This window comes from Parasteatoda tepidariorum, chromosome 5 (assembly GCF_982258835.1).
Source record: "Parasteatoda tepidariorum strain Cologne lab strain chromosome 5, Ptep-v5.0, whole genome shotgun sequence".
NCBI classification, from domain to species: domain Eukaryota; kingdom Metazoa; phylum Arthropoda; class Arachnida; order Araneae; family Theridiidae; genus Parasteatoda; species Parasteatoda tepidariorum.
Genome location: NC_141759.1, coordinates 19,474,522 through 19,495,592, shown reverse-complemented (window position 1 = coordinate 19,495,592; position 21,071 = coordinate 19,474,522). Strand labels below are relative to the sequence as shown.

At 30.2% G+C, this 21,071-nt stretch overlaps 1 protein-coding gene across 3 annotated transcripts in view; it reads right to left on the bottom strand.

Annotated features, from left to right (window-relative positions):
• The window catches only part of LOC107445874 (phospholipid-transporting ATPase ID), a 149,874-nt gene extending 129,097 nt beyond the window's left edge, over window positions 1-20,777 (bottom strand). The window contains exon 1 of one of the 3 annotated variants that reach the window (XM_087163486.1): window positions 20,720-20,777. The gene's annotated coding sequence lies outside the window, so the exon portion shown is untranslated. Of the gene's footprint in view, window positions 1-6,700; window positions 6,830-16,065; window positions 16,271-20,719 lie in introns of those variants that run through there. The other 2 variants (XM_087163485.1, XM_087163488.1) reach the window with 2 other exon arrangements.
• Window positions 20,778-21,071: the final 294 nt, after the last annotated feature.

Sequence of the window (21,071 nt, the reverse complement as noted above, 5' to 3'; positions counted from 1 at the left end):
GCTGCCCCAGAAGTAAATAGTGGTAAATAGTTAACAATTTAGAACAAAAGCTTGTTAGAATCTTCAGAAAACCTGCTATTCCGTCATACTTGCCAACATGGTTAACAATAGTTGTTCTGGGTTCGATTCTCTGGCCGGGCAAGGGTAACTCAGCCTTTCATCCCTTTGGTGGGTCGAGTGTAGTTGAATGTAATGAGTATAAATGAGTATAGTTTTTCTACGGTTAGAACTTCTCTCGCCACTAAGTCTGAGGCTGTCTGCTGATATGGAAACAAGAATAGCGCATGGAACAGCTGCTACTGCACCAAAGAGCCCAGGGTCAAGAAAACTAAGATGGGCATAGCGAGCCTTGACCTTCTATGGGCTGTCTCGCCACTGAGTTTAGTTTAGTTTAACTACAATAATATTAAAATTTATGATATGAAATTCAAACACTTATATATTGCAGATTTTTTTCACACATAACTTTACTACAGGTTTTTTTTCTTTCAAATAGTAATAAAATGATCTAAAGAGTAAATGCAGCATTATCTTTTTCGGCGAGTAATAAATCGTATTTTAAAAAATAAATAAATAAAAAGAATATGTTCTAAGTCAAAGAGAGGTGCTCTAGTGGTTCTAATTATTAGCTATCTATATCAGTATCTCGCCCATGAAATCACTTTGTAATACCTAAATCTCAGCAATCATTCCTGAACAGACCCAGCCTGTTATTCGATTTACTCATAAAAGGGTGCAATATGGGGAGGAGGGTATGGATAATCAGGGGTGACAACGATCACCATGGGAATTGTTCATCCATTTTGATTATCTAAAAGATTGTTTTAGCTAGACACGCCTAGAATAATCGAAAGAGAAGGGGATTGTCCACGTCTAGGGTTCTTTCACTTTAAATCAATTAATAATTTATAGAATGCAAAATATTTGATTCCTAAAATGACCAGCGTTTTCATAATTAGAAAGGGATTGGATTCCTTCATTGATTAATTTTTTGATGTCTAAAAAACAATACATATTATAAAAGAATGTTTGAACCGCGTCAACTGAATAACGCGAGTGTTAAAATAGTCTCATTTTTAAATTTTGATTTCTCAGGAACTATTCATCTGATTTCGCACAAATTTTGTATTTTGCCATGTAAAATCACATTCTTTATAATAATGTAAAATATCGTATTCCTTACAATTTAAAACTTTTTTAGATTGTTATTAAATTAAATAATAAATATTTACTGAAAGTTATTTTTTGTAAGGAATTATCTTTAGGTAAATTAGTTTTATAATTGTGTGCAGAAGTTTACCAATTCGCTTAAGATATTATGTAGTACGGTGGTGATATACAGTGATAAAATCAACATTAAGGGGTTCAAACTTTGGAACGCTCTCCTGATAAAATCTTGGAGACCATATTTTCTAGATTGCGGCTATCTCCTCGAAAAAAAGGTATGTTTATTCAAAAAGTATGTTTTGTATGTAATTTTGCAACATAAAATATCGTTTAAACTAATTAATTAGCATATTTGAGGTCACCCTCTCGAAACATTTTAAGGATTGAGTCCTAGATCGTGAAGATCTGATTATTAGATCAAAATTTATTCAGGGTGAACTGTTCTTTCTTTTGCGTAGCGGAGAGTGAGCTGATTTAACCCCTTAACTTGTGCGCTCGAGTTAATTCGAGTGCGCTAAACAGGCCAAATTGTACACATTCCAGATAATTCGAGCGGCGTTGTATTTTGTGCTGATATAATTTTTCACTGTCGAATATAATCGAGAATTGAAAATAACAATGTGAAAGCTAAGAAAAAAAATCGTTTTATTGATATTTATCATTGACATAGGATTGTAAGCTATAACACTTATTTATTCAAGAATAAAATATTCAGAGATGACAACTTGCTCCGGACAGCAAATATATATTTGAAAGTGGTAGTTTATCAATTGTGATTCTTGGTTTAATAAATTCAATTTGGTAGATTTTTATCCACCAATATTACTAAACAATTTGCAGGCTTATAAAATTCCCTGCTCTTTTCAGATATCCATGCATAACCTTTTAAAAAATTAGTAACATAACATTTGCAAATTTAGTTTGCAGTTATTTAACGTTTGGCCAGACGTGCAAGCCACGTAAAATTAGCGTGGCATTCAACGTCTTAAATCGTCGCTTTGAAACTAAACCGTTGTAACTCAAAATAGTCGAAAAAGGAGATTTTTGGGTCATTTTGTGTAAAAAAAGTTATCTTTTTAGAAAAACAACCTGTTATCTTTATAGTTCCATAAAGTTAATTTAGAGAGCAGATAAATCGTCATCGCATTGCCGCGATTAGCATTAGCGCGGAAAGTTTGAAATCGCTCTCCTGAAAAACATGCTTTTTTGAGTTACCACGGTTTAGTTTCAAAGCGACGAAATGTTATTAGTTTCTGTTTTCCAGAGTTCAAACTTTGGTATGAATCAGTTCTTACATAATTTGCTGAAACTTTATATGGACAATCTTCATTTAGAGATCATCTGAGGGTCGATAACCGAAAAATAAGGGGAATATGTGCTTTAAAGCGCACAAACCATTTCTTTTTAATTTCGATAGAGCCTTAAAAACACCTTTAACAGATAGAGCTAAAAAAAATGTCTAGTGAAATTTAATTTTAAGATTTCACTTAATATTACAAATTTCTCTGTCTCTAAATGATTTTAAAAGGCAACGATTGCACTGGGGTAAAAAAAAATTTTTTGCATTTATACAAATACTTCATCTTCTCTAATTCGGGTGTGGGATTTTCAATATAGTTTTGTTCGGAAATCAAAACATCTTTTTTTTAAAAAAAATGATATTGTTTAGTTTAGTTTACTTTTTGTACAAGTAAGTCTACAGACACGTACACTTGTATGCTACTTTGAAAGTAGCATTTAAGACCTTTACGTATCGCATCAAAGCTGAACTGTATTATCACACTTTTTTTTATTACTCCCTACCAGAGGTGAAAGCGAGACGGAAAAGAGGAAAGGCTGGTAGTAAAACCATTTCAGTTATAGCTAGTTTTGGGGAGGAGTTTACTTATTCTTTTTTTAAATTTTTCAACAATATCTATTTTATCTTGGAAAAGAAGCAGTTTTATATATATATGCCAGAATTATAAAAGAAATCTTGATAGTTACAGATATTTCATTCTTTTCGAAAAAAATGCATGAATGAAATGTTTTACGTACCAGGTTTTCTCTTTTCCGTCTTGCTATATAATGGCTTTCACCCATGCTCCCTACGCAGTTTGAATGTAAAATTAAATTTCGAGGTATCTGCCATACGACACCTGTCTCTTCATCCGAGTTTTTGCCCTAGGCTACGAATCAATCGAGTCCGAGATATAAGTACAATAATGTGAAAAATGTTACGTAATATTTACATGAATGAAAGAAAAATATTTACATACCTGCCAACTCTTCCGGATTTTCCGGAAGATTTTGTTTTCATATTTAAAGTGGTAGTAAATATATACAATTTTTTTCTCTTATAAACTTAATTTTCAAATGATTTTGATCACCACTATTCTTACAAAAATTAAGCACATATATTAATATGCGTTACTATCATGGTTGTCAACTTATGTTTGCTCATATACAACGTATTTGTTTGCTTAAAATTAAAGTTTTAATTCCATTTTAATACCATTGGGAAAAATGATAATGGAAGGGATTAAAAGTTGGCAGGTATGCCCTAAGCAGCACAGAACTTGGAGGCGTATTGGTTGGAATAAATTTTAAAATATCCTGGTTAGTAATATATTATTAAATTGAGTTTGAAACTGTAGCGTTTAGAGAGGAATCGAATGTAGATTTGAAATAATCGATGGGAAAATAATATCTAAGAACCGTTAAAAAAATCTCAAGCAACAGGAAAAAAAATCCTCAGTGAAGTTACGATATCGTGTTTTATCCAAAATATCTATTAGAGGAAAATATCTATTATTTTCCACTTAATAATCCCATTATATCATGTTTAACCCTTTCGCGCCGACTGTCACAAATACGTGACAGCATAAAACCGTATCAACCAGGGTAAAAAGATAAAACTGGTAATCAAAGTAATTTTTTAGCAGTTTATTTGTGGGCGGAGTTATAATTGTTTGATTTATTTAATTCACCATTACTTTGTTCAAAATAAAACTATTTAGTTATACTTTGAATTAACATTGATTATATATATGATCAAACTAACAATAATTAAAGTAAAAGCAAAGTAAGTCTGTCAAATTAGCAACGATTACATTTAAGTTACCGTTTTTTATTTAATTACAACTTGATTCTGATTTTGTACAAATGCTTTTCCGAATCACCCGACCCCAAGGGGTTAATGGTGGCCTTATATCAGAAAGGTTCATTCTGGGGGAGGCTTTTAAAATATAGGCAAAATTTCTGAAAGTTCTTGGTTTTTAAATCTCTACCCTCATAAAATATTTTTCAAAAAGCACCGTAGTTGGCATGTATATATATATATATATATATATATATATATATATATATATATATATATATATATATATATATATATATATATATATATATATATATATATATATATATATAATATATATGTATATAACATTTCAAAAGAAAAGAGAAAAATATCCATAAATATCAATATAATTTTTTTTACTGTTTTAACATCTGTATTCGACTGTTTCTTGTAAGGGAAATGCAAATAGTTATGAATAGTTTGTGTTAAAGAAGTTAAAAAAAAACTTATTCCTTTCGAAGATAAGCAATAAGAGACTTGGCTTTACAACCAGGCTTTTCTCATGTTTGTCCTACTTTTAGATTTGCTCAAGTCTAATGAAATTTTATTAGTAGCACAAGGCATACCCTCCAACTGCTACGGAATTTCCGTAGTGTCAGAAATCTTTTCAGACGGTAGCAAAATTAATCTCTTAATATTTAAAAAAAATTAATTTTTGCGTAACTTGTCCACTATTACTTATAAAAGTGCAGGCCATATGGCTAGATTCTTAAGTTCTGATAAAAGTTTTATGAGAGATCCATTTGCTTTAAAAATTTCTACTTCGGTTCGCTACCACTAGAAAGAATTATTTTCAAAATCCTCATAAGTTGGAGGGTATGGCACAAGGTATTTTATTAGTAGAACTGCGTAGACTATTTAAAAAAAGTTCCAGTTGTGAGAATGAACCCGAATTCTATTTTAAAAGTAATTGAGAGAAATTTATCATATATATATGAGAAAATAAAATCTGTAAGTGCTTGACAAGTAAATAAAAAAACCAATCATGTTCATAAATTTAAAAAAAATTTAGACATATATTTGCTACTACTTTCTTATTCTTACTACATTATGTATTACATGGCTCTTTCGTACATTCTCTTTCTTTCATAGTGGTTTGATCGGACTATCTATGAGAAACTGTGTGACATAAAACCTAATATTCGATAATTTTTACACTGCAAAAAAAAATTATTAGTCATATTAAATATTTTCAAAATCACTAATAGTTTATTTAGGCAATTATATTCACAATTGCTAATGAACTTTACGCGTCGATTGCCACGGGGGTCACCGGTGACCTGCGAAGCCAAGTTTATTAGAAGCACTTAATTTGAGTAAAATTTTAATTTTTTCTAAAATATTATTATCGTTACTAAAATGGTTTTAAGAAATTAATGTAATAAAGAACACATGAAAATCCTTTTTGGTCAGACGGGCAAGTCAAGTAAAATTAGCGTAGCATTCAACGTGTTATGAAGTTTCTATTAAGAGAGATGGTTGATCATTTAAGGCTCCATAGCCGAAAAAGTTTAACTTCTGGCTTAAAACACACGAAGCGTTGCTTTTTTTATTTTTAAAACAGCCTTAAAAACACCTTTAACAGATAGAGCTAAGAAAGCAGTCTGGCGATTCATGAGACTGTTAAGATTTAAAATGTATTAACTTAATTATGTCATCATGGTTCCACTAAAACATCTAAGGCTCTATAGAGCTCAGAGCATACAGCGAAGTTCACTTAACCTTCCAATTAAGTGAACTGGGTTCGAATCCCAACGATGGCTGGTCGATACAAATTCCGCATCCGACTTGCAGAGATCACAGTGCTGACGTAAAATGTCCTCAGGGGTAAACAAATCATGGGGTACAGAGGCTACTCATGGAAGGTTTTCGTGGTTTTCCTCTCCTTGTAACGCAATTGCGGGTTAGTTCTATCAAAATATTCTCCACTAAGGCAAATTTCTCCCAATACTTGATCACAGGAGTTCCCTTGTCTTTTGAATTGAGTTCAAAATTACAAGGCTACGGAGTTAAACATTAGTAGTCGTAAACGCGAAGGTTGAGTCGGCTGTTCAGCTACTATTATAAAATAAAATTAAAAAATAAAAATAAGGCTCTATAGCTTGAACTTAGAATTCAACTGAACTGAATTGAACTCAACTTAGAATACATCTGAACTTAGAATTCAACTGAACTTAGAATTTAAAAAAAATTAGAATAATACTGAACTTAGAATTGATGAACTTTATAATTGAATTGAAATTAGAATTGAAGAATTTTATAATTTAATTGAACTTATAACTGGTAGAAAGAACCTAGTAATCTACAATATCCGAGAGACGAAGAAGATTTAAATTCTTTCACAGGGTACGAAATTAAACAACTGCTCTAAAGTGTAAAATTGTAAAACACAGATGTGAAACACAGTCTTACCTGTGGAATATAGTTACATCTTTTGAAACATGACTATTCCCTTTGAGGAACCAAATCAACACACATACAAAACAAAATCACTGATGAGTCTCAACGAAAAACATTTGCTGAGGACATAGACACAATCACTGCTGCATGTAAATCTTTCGCCCGGAGAAGAAGTTTAAAAACAAAATATAAAGATTTACAGAAACAAACTAACGTAATGGATTTGTGTCATGTATTGTTATACATTCATCTTTATCACGTGATCTCGACTTGCGTGTGAGTATTTCGAAACGCGAAATTCGAATATTATATATATATTCTACGGACATAATAGAAACAAATAAATATCGATTCCTTTTCGTTTTCAAAAGTTGAAACGTCGATTATCAAAATATTTTTATTTATAAAACTAAGCAACGACGTATTCTACAAGGTAATCTTATACTTGATTCTGTTTTTCTTGCAATGTTTTTTTTTTCTCATTATGCAACGATTAAAAAATATTTGCGTATTTTATTTTTACAGTGTAATTCTCTCTCTATATATATACACTAAAACAATGGATGCGCAAAAAAGGTATTAAAAGCGAAAATTTCGATATTTTAACTCATGGTATTTAAAAAGTCGATGAAATTTTATTTTCGATTTAAGAATATCGAGTCTAAGAAAACTTTGGAAATAGCTTGATTTATATTTTTGAAAATTGATAAAGCACAGAATGCACTTCTTAGGAAATAATAGCCTAAAAGGAGTTCGTGCTCAGAGAAAAAAATTAAGAAATACTAGTGGGCTGCCCCCCCTGCTCGCTAACGCTCGCCATCCCCCGAAAATTGCTACTCAATCTTATATGGTTTATTTAGCAAACCAAGATCGCTTCGCTCGCTACTAACTTAGGTACATTGCAAATACACAAAATTCTAAGAATTCAAAATAATCATTCAGATCCATATAACAACTTTTTTTTAAAAAAAATTACATCTTTTTAGTAAGTACTAAGTCATTAAAATAAATTTGTATTCAAATAAATGACATGTAATTCATTAAACCTATTAGAAATGTGCTATAGTATAAAATCTTAAAGCGTAGCAGCACGACTGAGACTCATTTTTCAATGAATAACTAACAACAATAATAAAACAAATAAATTCGTTATATAAATCAAAAATCGTCAAATAAATTCGTAATATATAAATTCGTGCAAAAAAGCGCTTTCGACAAAATACTGAAATAGAAATCTATCGACAAAGGCTACTCACTTCTGCCTAGCTAAAGGTTATCTCAGTTTCTGTTTTTAAAAGCTCTATACGTTGAGCCCCCTCAGCTTGATTTGTCATGTGACATTTTTAGCGGCAATCATTGGTCGATTTTCTAGCATTGCCATTCGGGGAGTTGTAATGATGCTTTTTTTGTCGCCGAGTAAGAGAAATATATATATATATATATATATATATATATATATATATATATATATATATATATATATATATATATATATATATATATATAGATGGTAGTAACAGTGAATTTTATTATTTATACGTACCTGAAAACTTCTACTCTTTTCCGAGAATGAATTTTTCGAGTGGCAGTTAAAATCTATTTAAAACACAATTGTAGGTAAACAATATCTTCTGAACAATTCAAATTTGATGAGGAAGCTATATTAATATTAATAACTATCTTTTACATGAGAGGTTAATGAAGCGAATAAATGACATTTTTACAGTTACATCTGGGAAAATAACACGTTCACGCCGGGAAAAGAGAAAATACTGGTAGAAGAACTATTTCAACATTAGATAATATTCGGGAGGAGTTAATCTATTCTCAACGATAACATTTTACTGTAAGGAAATTTATCACGGCGAAGAAGCAATTCGATATAAAAATTGCATGCGTTAAAAACAAAAGGTAGTTATGGATTTTTATTATTCCCGGCAAAAAAACTAAAAAATGAAATTTATTGTTACCAGTTTACTCCGGTGTTCTGCCAAGATGAGACAATCTAGCGTGACCCACCGGTGGGTCACCCCGGCGTGAACTTGTTAAAGTGGTCGCATCAATAGTCTGGATATATTATAGGACTACATTTTCTCTTAACCCCTTGGGGACGGGTGATTCGGAAAAGCTTTCGTACAAAATCAGAATCAAGTTGTAATTAAATAAAAAACGTAACTTAAATGTAGTCGTTGCTAATTTGACAGATTTACTTTGCTGTTACTTTAATTATTGTTAGTTTAATCATATATATAATAAATGTTAATTCAAAGTATAACTAAATAATTTTATTTTGAACTAAAGTAATGGTGAATTAAATAAATCAGACAATTATAACCCCGCCCACAAATAAACTGCTAAAGAAATACTTTGATTACCAGTTTTATATTTTTACCCTGATTGAAACGGTTTTATGCTGTCACGTATTTGTGACAGTCGGCCCGAAAGGGTTAAACTTTAAAATATTAGGTTTTTCAGGTCGCATGAAGAATATCTTAACCCTTTGCACTCCAATATCACCACTTTAAAATTAAGAAATCTTATAACTTAATAATTACTAACCACATCATTATAAAAATTGTATAATAATACCGTATTGTACATTTTAAATGCTTTACTGCTGTTATTGGGTCAATCTCTGTAAATCATCAATAAATCTCTAAAAAAAAAAATAATACTCAGAGTATAATTTTTTTCATAAATGTGTAAAATAGGTGAGACAGAACTTTATTAGATCTTTGTGGCATACATCTATTTGAATAAAAAAATTTTTTTCATTAAAATGATATATTAATTAGAATTTCTCAAAAATCAAAATCGTAATTACGGATATTTTAATAATCATTGTAATAACTCAAGAGAATTTCTTTTAGTTTAGAAAAGGGAATGTTATTAAAGTGATCATGGAAATCAAATGTCGCAATAGAATTTATTTTATTATGTTTAATAAATTCTAAAATAATAAAATTTTTGGTAGTAATCCATGGAAAACCATCTTTAAAAATATTGTTTTAGTAGATAGGCAATAGAAAAAGAGGAAGACCTAAGAATACATGGCCAAAGACAATTGTAAACGAATTGAAAAAAAAAAACGATAGGAAAGACATGGAGAGCGACAAAGTATCTGGCCACAAATAAAGTGAGAGGAAAAGTTATGACAGAAGCCCTATGCTCCAATTCGGAGTGAAAAGAAATATATATTATGACCACTTGGCAAAATTATTGCGACCACCTCCTCAATACAATACACTTTTGGACCACCATTAGCTCATAATACTGTACAATTTCTTCTTGGCATAGATTCTAAGAGAAATTGGTAGGTGGTAGAAGAAATTTGGCCCGATATCCAACAAACTGCACTTTTTTGCTCCGTCAGATTAGATGGCACTGGATCCAGCTGTCTGATGTTTCGTTCGATCTCCTCCCACAAATTCTAAATTGGATTCAGATCTAGTGATTGTGAGGGCCAAAGAAGTAAGGTAAAGTCACGGTCATGTCCTTAGAACCATCTGACGGTAATACGAGCTGTATGACAAGGTGCATCGTCTTGCTGAAAGTATCTATCCCCGGCAGGTTAACACCCATTAACGTAACAGGATGTACTTTATTTGCGATAAAACATAAATACCCTTGGTCCTTCAGATGTTGTTATACAGGAATCAAAAGATCCATGCAATGCCAAGAAAACATCACTCAAACCATAACATTGCCACCACCATCTTGAAGCGTTGTGTCAATGCAGTTGGGGTCCATGCTTTATTGCTGTTTTTGACACATCCGAACCCTGCCACCTGCATGATGTAATTGAAAACGTGATTCATCAAACCACTTGACCCTTTTCCAGTCATCTGGTGTTCAATCCTTATGCTTCCTTGCAAACTGGAGAAGCCTGCTCTTGTTCAAAGCTGACAGCTTTTGAACAGGTCGTCGACTCCCATATCCATAATATGCGGATCACAGTTCGTTCAGAGATGTTCGAAGTTACACTTACATTAAGATCCCCCGCTATTTGACTTACTCTTGCTCTTCTATTGTAATGGCCAACTATGGCAAGTCTTCTTTCAGCGCGAGTATTCAGTACCCTCTTTACAACCACAAGCGTGAAGTTCAGACCTGGCTTTTAACTTGATTTTCCACTCTCTGTACCCATTAATAACTGCTGCTTTCGAACACTTTACAAGATCAGCCGTTTTGCTGATACTGGTTCCGACGCTCCCAGCGTCCTAAAATCATCCCGCGTTCAAACTCAGTTAAGACATGTTTTTTGCTCATATCTCCGCGCGTAACATTGTACAATTGATAGTGCACTTGCCTTGCCTTCCCTTCTTGTAGCAATCTTTTCTTCCTAAAGCGGCAACACTGTGACGAGATAGCTCATTTTGCATTAAACTGTCAGGTGGTTATAATAATTTGGCTACTCAGTATATATATACGAGAATTGCTATTTATATTTCTGGCCTTGGCAACAGTAAGTGTTGCTAGGCGACCGAAGACGATTTTAATCGAAGGTTTGATATTTTTAAACATAAATTCAGCAGACGATTTACCATTACAGCTTCATTTGTGCTGTTGACAGTGAATTGAAAAGTTCTTCTCTTTCAAAAAATGGAATTGAATCGTGAACATTTTCGTGCCATTATTTTTCATAACTTTCGACGTGGATTGTCAAGACAAGAGTGCTTCGATGAACTTAATTCTTTATTCAGCGATAAAGCGCCACCCTACAGCACTGTAAAAAATTGGTTTAACAATGACAATGACAATTTAATGACGATGCGAGCTCTCACACATCGACTCAAACAAAGGCATTTCTGACGGAGCGAAAGATCGAACTGATGGGTCATCCGCCGTACAGCCCTGATTTGGCACCCAATGACTTCTTCTTATTCCCACACATCAAAAATTAATTACGTGGACAACGATTTTCGACCCCCGAAGAAGCGGTTGATGCATTCAAAACGCATGTTTTGGAATTACCTCAATCGGACTGGAAAAAGTGCTTCGAAAATTGGTTCAAGCGCATGCAAAAGTGTATTGATCATCATGGAGAATATTTTGAAAAACAATAAAACCAATTTCGATCCTACATATTTGTTTTTTCATTATTAGGCCAGAAATATAAATAGCAACCCTCGTATATATACAGTTTTTTCAACGAAAGTTGAAACTATTTACTTATGTATGCACTAAAAAGAATTGCGTTTGATTACGGAAAATAGAAAAAACTGGTTCAAAAAACCTTTCCTTCCAGCATTTTTCTCGAGGAAAAAAAATGTCTCAATCTAGAATTTTTTTTTTAACGATTATAGCATATATGTAAAACTACCTTCACTGCCATCTCCGCAAGCTTTGAGCACCTCCCTCTAATCAGACTACAGCGCGATCTCCGCTTCTCATAATTAAATATTTTTCTAAACTGTTTATAAATTCATTTAATAATAAATAAATTCTGTGACTTCTCTAACTTACTAATTACCCGTTTTTTGTATTTAATTTATTTGTTTTATGTTGTTCTATGGTTGTGTTGTCCTTTCCTTTCTTCTTTTTCCCTTTACTTAAAATTAACTTCTAATTTAACTAACCAACTAATTTTAACTCATAAGCATTAATTCAATAAATGTTACACAATCTACTGAGGTGGCCTCATTGGCCAGGTACTCCATCTCATATTTTATTAGTTTCTGAAGTTTTCCACGGAAAGTAGTGTTGAATATTTGAAAAAAAAAAAGTATATATTGACTCCTCCTAAAGATTAGCTATAACTGATATGGTTTTACTACCAGCTATTTTTTTTCCCCTCTTGCCTTCCCCCCTAGTTTGGAAACGGTGTTAATATAATACACTTTCGGACAAAACTCAGAAAAAATGAAAAAATAAATAAATAATAAAACTGTTTCATGAGACGGTTGCAAATTTGAAAGATTTTAATTTTAAGAATGAAGTAGACCAGATTTCTGCCGTGCGAATTAAACAGCAATAATATATAATATCGCTATATAATAATAATTTTTAATACAATAATATCGCTATAATAATACATAGAAAAAATTATATGGTACATGGGCCACCGGCTAGAATGAACACCTCACATCTCCGGCGCATGGACATTCGAACATTCTACAATACTCCAGGCATATCTCGCAGGCAGCTACTGCGATTCTTGCAAACAGCATTATCAACAGGGGTGTCATAAACCAGTGTTTTCATATGACTCCAGAAATCAAGACATGATAGGTCGGGTGACCGAGGAGGCCATATAATTTTTTCAATGTATTATTATAGCGATTTTTCATTTATGGTCTCTTTTCTTTATGGTGCTTCTGTGTACGTCACCGCTTCAGGAAAGCATTTCCGACCCCACATTGCTATATAATTTTGAGTCGTCAGGATGCCCCCTACCCCTCTTAGAAGTTCTGAAACGCTTAACTGAGACACCCTGTATAAAAAATCTCAATTTTGAATTTTTTGTCGCTTACGTTGATTTTTCTTTTGCAACATTCTTTTTTAACGTTGATTTTTTTTTATCCTCTAGATACATTTCTTTTATTATAAAAGAAATTCTGATTGATAGGAAATAGCAAAATCATTTGCCCCTTCAATCTTTCGCCTGTTTTAAAAATTTCTAGGTAGCTACTGCTCGTGTAGGTTTGTTGATCAAATGGTAACGCCTACTTTTTTTATCGTTGCTTTACTATAAAGTTTTGCTGTCCGTTCATCTCATGCTATGCCCTAAAACTACAACGGAATTAACTTACAACGGAAATGACAAGTCTATATCATAAATATTTGTGTACTAGAGCTATGATAAAAGATTTAAGGAATTTGCATTAGTTTAAAAATTTCTATTTTAATTTTAATTTCTATATTCAGTACCGATGGGAAAAAATGTTTCTTAGGACACTTTATATATATATATATATATATATATATATATATATATATATATATATATATATATATATATATATAAAATACATTTGTAATTAATGAAAATTTTAATTATAAGTTTGAAAATTAGACAGCAAAATTTGAAATATAAGTTAGAGGGTTAAGGTTTAATTCTTTCAATGAATTCGAATTAAACTGATGGTAAATAAGTAAAAAGAAATAAAAATATCCTTTTTTCAATTCCTACTATTAGTTCGCACTCTCTTTATATATGGGTCATTCTCACAAAAACAGTCATTTTCATGTCCCCAGTATATTTTATGTTTGTTTTACAACTTACGAAAGAAAAAAATTCAGGGAAAGTGTCCTTCGGAATGCAAGCTAACAAAAGAATAAAAATAAAATTATCAATTTTTATTTTTTATATATTTTAGGTAATTAAAATATACCAATATGTCATTCCCTCACTTGTCCCCACTGCTGATTTAAAAAAAGAAAAAAATTGTTTCTGAAATAATTTTTTTTTTTTTACAAATTCGTGTTTTTTATTTCAGAATACTGAAATATAGAATTCAGAAAATCAATTTTATATTTAATTTCTGATAAAAATATTAACACAGCACTATTTTAAACTTTGTCCTCAGTGTTTCGCGTCATTCCCTCACAACAATGTTCTTATCACCTGCAATCTTCTTAGAATAAAAATATTTTAATAAAAACTTCAGAACAACTGGCATCATAGAGCAAAATTGCAGTATGTTTCCATCTTCAACTTAAAGAAGCTTTGCTGTGGAATAAATTTGAATGAATCAAACCAGGGAAAATTTTTTACATTTGTCATTCCCTCACGTCATTTTTTAGAGTAAAATAAAATACAACTTCATCGAGAAAGTGGATAATTATATGTTGCTTTCTTGTATGAATATAATTGTATGTGATTGACTTCAGAAATTAATTAAGCCTAACTGTTATTTTTAAATTTCATTGAATTCGTCATTCCCTCACTAGTGTATAAAGTGAGGGAATGACGCTGAAGTGAGGGAATGATTCAAGATGAGTATATTATCAAATTTTTTTTTGTTCAATCGTGCCAGCCAATTTTATTTCCCAAACCTGTAAAAACTATTAAATATATAAGACTAAATTATAATAAATATTAGATATACTTAGTATGTTATCATTTTCAAACTTTAGGTATATGTAACTTAGATAAAAACATGTATTAAAATAAAATATCATTCCCTCACTATTAGTGTCATTCCCTCACTTTTTAAATAGTGAAAATAATTAATTTACTTATTAATTAATTTGAAAAATAAATTAAAAAAGTAATAAATTAATTTATTAAATTAATTAATTAATTATTAATTATTATAAATTAATTAATTATTAATTAATTATTTAAAAATTAATTAATTTAAATATTAAGTATAATTTATAGGTTAAATACTTTCTTTATAATGCCATTACATATTTCTATTAATATAAAAAGTTTCAGAGCTTTTTATTCACTTTACTTTTTTGGGATTTTATGAACTGAAAAATGACAGTTTTCGTGAGAATGACCCATATATATATATATATATCTTGTTCAAAATTCGTTAATAAAATACATTTTGTTCATCCACTCAAGTTCAAATACATTTTTTTAAACTTTTAGTGAATAACTCTTGATGTAAATAGTTTTTTTTTCAAATATTAATTCATTAATTAAATTTAATTAATTAATCTTAGTTTCATATGGGAGAGAAAAAAATGGATAGAATGAGATTTTATAGACTACCATCAGCTTGATAAATTATGAACGAAAAAAAAAAAATAGAAACAGAATAAATAGTAACAACCAAAAATAACACTATATATAGAAAGAAAAATGGAAAATTGCAAGGAAATTCGGTCTCTATTTTGCCACTTAATATAGTGATTCAGTCATATGTATATATATATTTATGTTAATTAAAATTATTTAATAAAAAGTTACTAAAATAAAGCTCTTCTTTGTTGACATAAGTAGGAATTGATTTAAAATTTTTTTTATTTTATATTATTTGTTATACTCGTTTTTTTCAGCAATGAAATAATAAAAATAACAAGCAACCTTTTTCTGTATGGAATGTTCACTTGTTCGAAATTAATTATTATATTTTATAATAGTCACAATGTTAATTTTTAATTAACATTGAGCGAATTTTTAAATTTCGATACCTGGTAGGCGCGCCATATGCGACGCAAATATCAGCATGGTATCATTTGTAAATGAAAATTGTAGTTAATACAAGTGTTAATAAAAAATATTTAAAAGTTCTTTTTGCTCAATAGTTGAAAACAGAAGACTAACGGTTCGAACATCAGTTAGGTTGAGGTTTATCTTTAATTTCATCGAAACAAGTTTTAAAAAAATGCATTCTAAATAGGTTACAAGAATGATGAAATAAAAACACCTTTTTTTTTACTCTTTATCTTGAGCGATGAATTGATTAAAAAAAACTCACCGTTTTCTGGATGGAATCTTCACTTGCTCGAATTCAAGGAAAATAATAACTATAATTAATATTATTATTCCAAAGAAATTAAATTATTAATTATTTCAATTGTAACCTTTCAGAAGCATAAGGACATTAAACCTTTTGAAGAGATGATATGCATTTAGTGTTATAACGAGACAAAAGTCTTAAAATGTTATCTTTCTTGCGTGTCTTATCACTGAAGGTATAATGTTAATAATAAAACCGCCCGAAAGATTAGATAAAAGAATAAAAAAATGACACTTCTTAGTACTCAATGAATTAAACAAAAGTTCCTCATCAATGGAAATTATATATTTAAAAGAAAACAAATTCAGTTACAAATGAAAAAATGAATTTGTTTATTGTTCAATGTATTTCTAAGTAAAGTATTACAGGCGTAAAAGAAATAATAAATAAATTAACTATTTCAATTCCCAGAACTAGGTATTGCTCTACATAGTCAAAAAGAATCTATATTATATAAAACGCTAATACGTACGTATGTATGTATCAATAAAACCGATGATATTTCTTTTCTCGCGCTGGCAACAGTTTTCATTTTTAATTGATTGCATTCGGCGTGCAAGAGCACGTAGTGAGCAACCAGATAACAATAACCAGAGTGAGCATTATCAGATTGTTCAATTCAGATTCATGCACTAAAAACATGACAATATTTAATTTAAACTCAATTAGGAATTAATTAATTAATTGAACTGAGAATGCTTTAAAAGGCCGCTGTTGAAGTGATATTTTTCTACTGGGAGCTACCTAAACGTCTAAAAAACATTTAACTGTTTGTATTGAATGCATTGAATTTTTTTATATTTCGCGTTTATTTATGCATTGAATTTTCACGCTTTAAAATGCAGAATATTAGTGAAGCAATATTTGTTAGTTTATTTTGCTAATATGTTTCTTATTTAGCTAATGTTTTGATTTTTTCACCATGTACAATCTAAATAGCTAATATACTTTTTTAAAAGCCAATAAGAACATTGGTAGAATTCTTCTACATAAGTACAATACTATGTCTTTGATAATAAAATACTATGTCTTTGATGATAATATATTATGTCTTTGTGCTAGAACATTGTGTTCATTGGCGAGCGAGCGCAGCGTGCCATGGTTCACGGCGTGAACCACATAGGATTGCGTAGCAATTCTCGGGGGATGGCGAGCGTTAGCGTGCAGGGGGCGGAGCCTCCTAGCTTTTGTTTATTTTACGTTAACTTTAGTAGTTTTAGAGACCAGATGTCAATAAACATCAAATTATCTCAATTAAAGAACTTGATTGCTAAAGCTTTATAAGTAATATTTTAGTATTCCAAAAATAGCTTTAAAATTTATACACTGTTTTTTTTCTTATTATTATTAAGCCTCTGAATCTTTATATTTTAATCGAAAAACAGTACTACGAGATAAACAACGAATTTAAGAAAAAATTGAAACATCGAGATAATTTTTGGAATGTCGGAGAGTTAGATGATTTTGTGAAGATTCCATTTCTTTTGTATTTAACGTTTTAATTAACCCGTTACTGGTATTTCAATTTATTTTTGCTTGTTGATGTGTGGTTTATGTTTCAAATATAACTCAAAGCGATCCAAAGATTAGACTCCTTAATGTAATTTTACTTTTGCGTATTTCGCCATATTACTTTTAGAAGAGAATTGAAAATTTTTTTTCACACTCAAATACAACTTTCGTTTTTCCAAAGATAATTCCATGCAAAGAATAAATTTTAGTAAAGATTTTATTATTTTTTACACTTTCATTAAATAGTAGTCAAAACAATTTTGCACTGTAAGGTTAAATTTTTTTTCCTCATTTAAAAAGATGTAATTTTACTTCTCAAAATACAAAATTTGAGGATAATCAGTTGATTAGTTAATTCTGCATAAACATTCTGGGACCGATACTTTCTCAACAGCGCTTTTCTGTGCCTTTTCCATGACTAAAGCAATTTTTAGAGTTTTTTTTCTAAATCAATATCATCTTCTTCAAATGATGAATCAAATATTGATTAGACCCAAACGGATCGTCATCTATTGAATGCTATTACTTATATACTGCTACACAACCACGTGAGTAGGTCCAAGCATGGGATTTAAATCACATCATGGTTGGCTCTCATTCTTTTCCCCCGACTTGCAATTACCCAATTAATAATTATTATGTCGTTCGAAGTAGAATGTCTTTGTCTGTAAAATGCATTCTTAGTGCTTTGCAAATGAAATTGATGTAGTTTTATAATCTTTTTTATTAATTTTTAGCTTCACTTATAACCACCGCTGCAGATTTTAAAAAAAACATACGACTTTTTTGGAATTCAAGTCTAGTTTATGTAAGGAAGTATAATGAGACCAGCCTGGTAGGTAGGGCAATGGGCCGATATCCAAGAGGTCGTGGATTCGGTCCCCGCTTAGTAAATGGTGGCTGATGCACGTTAAATATGTCGAATCACGAAGTCCTTCAAGCTCCCAGAACAAATCATATCTCTTTGAGAATTAATCTAGGAGTTTCCTTGTCTTCTGGATTGGTTCAAAATTTCAAGGCCTCGGAGTCGAACATTAGTAGTTGTATACTCAAAAAAAAAATGGTTCGGCTTTTCAACGACGGTTACAAAAAAATAAAATGATGTATAGTGATTCGTTACGGAAAAAGATGAGACATATTTTTTGTTGAGAAATGTGGATTACCCATTGTTCCACTGTTTAATTAGTTTTGATGTCTTCGTACTGCAAATCGTTAGTATCTTAGAAATTGTGAAAAGCTTCTTCATATTTAAAAACGCCATTTCTCTCATATCAACATTATCTTCAACTTTTACACTCAGTATGAAAACTGTATAAATAAATTAAAAGGTTTCTTTCTGTTTGGGTTGAGAGCAAGCAACTTTTTTATTTTTTTATGAGACAGCTAATGCCAAATAGGAAATTTTTTCTAATGGGATACCCGCAAGTGACGTAGTTGGGAATCTCGATCGTGATTGGTTGTTGAAACGTTACACTTGTTTACGTTAGCAACTGTTTTTTTTTTCCCATTCTCTTTCGAGTAAGTCAAGTCCGTTAAGTATCAATTCTCTTAAGTGACTCATTCTAAATTCTTTCATAAAGATTCTATTTCAAATTTTTCAATTCTTTCACGATATATTTGCACAGAAACTTAACACAAAGACACGTGCGAAGCCGTGGGAAACATAAACAAACTAATTACGCATCGAAGTTGCCATGTATACAAAATAGAATAGGTTACAATAAAATACATAAACAAATTATAAATCTGTGTAAGTTAAAAGAAGTAAACGAGAAAGAATTATATTTCAACTAATTCGATGTGCGATACGGTTCTGTATTTAATTTACTTATCGTTAATTAACCTTCTAACTTATGTAATGAAACTTAGCTCAACTTTAAGACGCCATTTTGCAGATAAAGATTAGCTGGTGCTGACTTCATAGGTCATATGTGTGGGTATAGGAGATCTTCTTCCTCTTGAAGTGCAAGTACCCAATTATGGATAGTCTACAAATGAATGGTACAATATCCCTTTTGCTGTTTTCTTCATGTCTGAGATTTAAATTATGAATGGAAATGCAACTTTTACTTAGAAATATGTAACTTAAAAAGAAGTAAACATAAATTCAATAAAAATGTTATTTAAATTTATTATTATTCTTAATTATTGCATAAAAAATGTTAAATTATTATATTTGGAATTTTTTTAATGTATTTTAAGATAGTTTTGTGGTATGTTACTTTACGTTTTGGTCATGAAACAGAATCCGCTAGATGGAAATAATTTGATATTTTATGTAACTTAAAAAGAAGTAAACATAAATTCAATAAAAATGTTATTTAAATTTATTATTATTCTTAATTATTGCATAAAAAATGTTAAATTATTATATTTGGAATTTTTTTAATGTATTTTAAGATAGTTTTGTGGTATGTTTCTTCACGTTTTGGTCATGAAACAGAATCCGCTAGATGGAAATAATTTGATATTTTATGTAACTTAAAAAGAAGTAAACATAAATGCAATAAAAATGTTATTTAAATTTATTATTATTTTTAATTATTGCATAAATAAATGCTAAATTATTATATTTAGAATTTTTTTGATGTATTTTAGGATAGTTTTGTGGTATGTTTCTTCACGTTTTGGTCATGAAACAGAATCCGATAGATTGAAATAATTTGATATTTTATTTGTCATAAAACTGGCTGTAAATTTTCTTGAATCAAATTTCCTGATTTTTTTAGACATTTTTTATTGTAATTAAAAATTTTAACCAACTGGAGTATTTTGATCGGTTGGCACACAAATGTCAAGTTCCCATGAACGAAACTTTAAACCAAATTTACCAATTTTTTATTTGCAAAATGCACTTAAATTACACGTAATACAAATAAATTATGATCTATTAGTAAATTTGAGCTTAAGTTCATTTCTAGTTTCGTTAATTCATGATTCTAACAGATAATTTTTTTAGGAAAAAATTGTATTTAGCGATCCCTACCTCTCAGATTGTGAGTAAAACCAATTACACTTTTGCATAGATAATCGCTTCTTACAAGTATATAAACAGAAAGAAACTCATAAAATATTTTTTAAATAATAAAATTATACCAACTGTTCAATATATTTGAGCCTTGGTTTCAGGAGGATGTATGTTAACTGAATATCAAAAACATACCTGCCAACTTTTAATCCCTTCCATTCTGATATTATCCAGTGGTATTAGAATGGAATTAAAATTTAATTTTTAAGCCAGAAAATACATTGTATTTGAAAAAGCTTAAGCTGATAACCGTGATAGCAAAACATAACAATATATATGCTTAGTTTTTTTAAGTATAGTGGTGATCAAAATCATTTAAAAATTAAGTTTATAAAAGAAGAAAAAGTATATATTTACTACCACTTTAAATATAAAAATAAAATTTTACGCCAAATGCGTAAAAGTTGGCAGGTTTGATCAAAAA